The 1,644-nt window shown below is 37.0% G+C and overlaps 1 non-coding gene across 1 annotated transcript; it reads right to left on the bottom strand.

Moving 5' to 3' along the window:
* Window positions 1–763: 763 nt before the first annotated feature.
* LOC131241827 (small nucleolar RNA R71) lies at window positions 764–870 on the bottom strand. The gene has a single exon (XR_009169395.1). It is a non-coding gene; the product is annotated as a small nucleolar RNA R71 (small nucleolar RNA).
* Window positions 871–1,644: the final 774 nt, after the last annotated feature.

Here is a 1,644-nt window from a genome sequence, read left to right as displayed (position 1 = left end):
TCCTGTTGTTTGCCATTGTCCCATGTGCATGGTTAGGTGATGGAATCCCTTCCAATCTTCCCCATTCTCCTTTTTGATGACTAGATTCATGAGAAGTTCAGAGATTTGATCATCTCTTCTTCCAACTGGATAAGACAGGACTCTAATTCCAATTGTGTTCTTGAATCAAACATAATAGCATCCTGAGAAGCTACAAGTGGATCCTTGAAAACCCTAGTTCCCACCTTTGAATTTACAAGTTTTAGTTAAATAATTCACAATTACCTTCTCTACAATTTCAGATTTAGATCACATCTTCTTCTAGTTCTACTTCTAGTTGCTTTCAGAATACACACAAGAATAGTCCTTGTGGATTCGACCTCGATCTCACTGATATTATTACTACATCACGACCCTACACTTGGGGTTGTGAACACTTTACGAGATTATTTATAACCGACAGGGGTGACCACACCTTCTTATATGGTTTTTCTAGAAAATACAGGACATATGGATATCAAGCTAGGGGTGATCTAACTCCTTCCAAAATTCCATGAACTTGAATCTGAAAATCCAATTTACACATGAAAGAGTTTGATGAGATTATAGCTACTCTATATTTTTTGAATTGTCTAAGGACACAGTCAGGCTTAAATTCTTTCCCTTCTCCTTGAAAGAGAAAGCTAAGGCGTGGTTGCATTCACTACGTCCACGATCTATTAGTAGATGGAACGACATGACAAGGGAGTTCATTAAGAAATTTTTTTCATATCATAAAACGAACACATTTAGAAAATCAATCATGAACTTTGCCCAAAAGGAAGATGAAACATTCTTCAAATGTCAGGAGCGGTTTAAGGATCTTGTCAATTTATGCCCATAACATGGTTTTGAAACTTAGCGAATAACGAGTTTTTTTTTTTTACAATGGGCTAACTTCTTCCATGCACCAAATGGTCAAGACAATGTGTAATGGGGTACTCATGAAATAAGAGGTCGATGATATGTGGGATTATTTTGACAAGCTTGCTGAAAACACACAATCATGGGACATCTCCCAAAAATCTAGCACCACTTCTAGGCCTACTCAATCAAAGGAGATGGGCAGAATATATCTTCTGAAAGAGGATGATGATATAAATGCTAAAGTGGCTAATCTCACAAGAAAACTCGAGGCCATGGAACTAAAGAAGGATAAGGCTATGAAAACTGTTTGCGGTATTTATGCTTGCAACATTCACACAACTAAAAATTGTCCAACAATACTGCTTTTCAAGAGGTACTGAATGAGCAATCTAATGTCGTGACTAATTACTATAGACCTTTTAGTGGATCCACTTCCAATACATACAATCCTAGTTGGAGAAATCATCCAAACTTTAGTTAGAGGAATAGACAAACTGCTTCTCTTCAAAGATTCCCTAATCAAATTCCAAATCAAGGGAAACCTCAAGAGGATTTGGTTTTAAAGCATCTTCAAAATCAAGAGCGTTTCAATCAGGGTATGTTATAAGCCTTTCAAGACCTTACAAAGGTCATATAAGGGCTTGAGACAAAAAATGTGATTAGGGAAAAAGGAACCCTTCCAGCTCAACCTCTTCCCAATCCAAAACAGCAATATGAAGTCAGTGACTTGAGCTCTTCAAATTAAATGGAGCAAGCTAA

This window comes from Magnolia sinica, chromosome 3, assembly GCF_029962835.1.
Source record: "Magnolia sinica isolate HGM2019 chromosome 3, MsV1, whole genome shotgun sequence".
Taxonomy (NCBI): domain Eukaryota; kingdom Viridiplantae; phylum Streptophyta; class Magnoliopsida; order Magnoliales; family Magnoliaceae; genus Magnolia; species Magnolia sinica.
The sequence above is the reverse complement of the archived record's forward strand: the minus strand, read 5'-3'. Positions and strand labels throughout refer to the sequence as shown.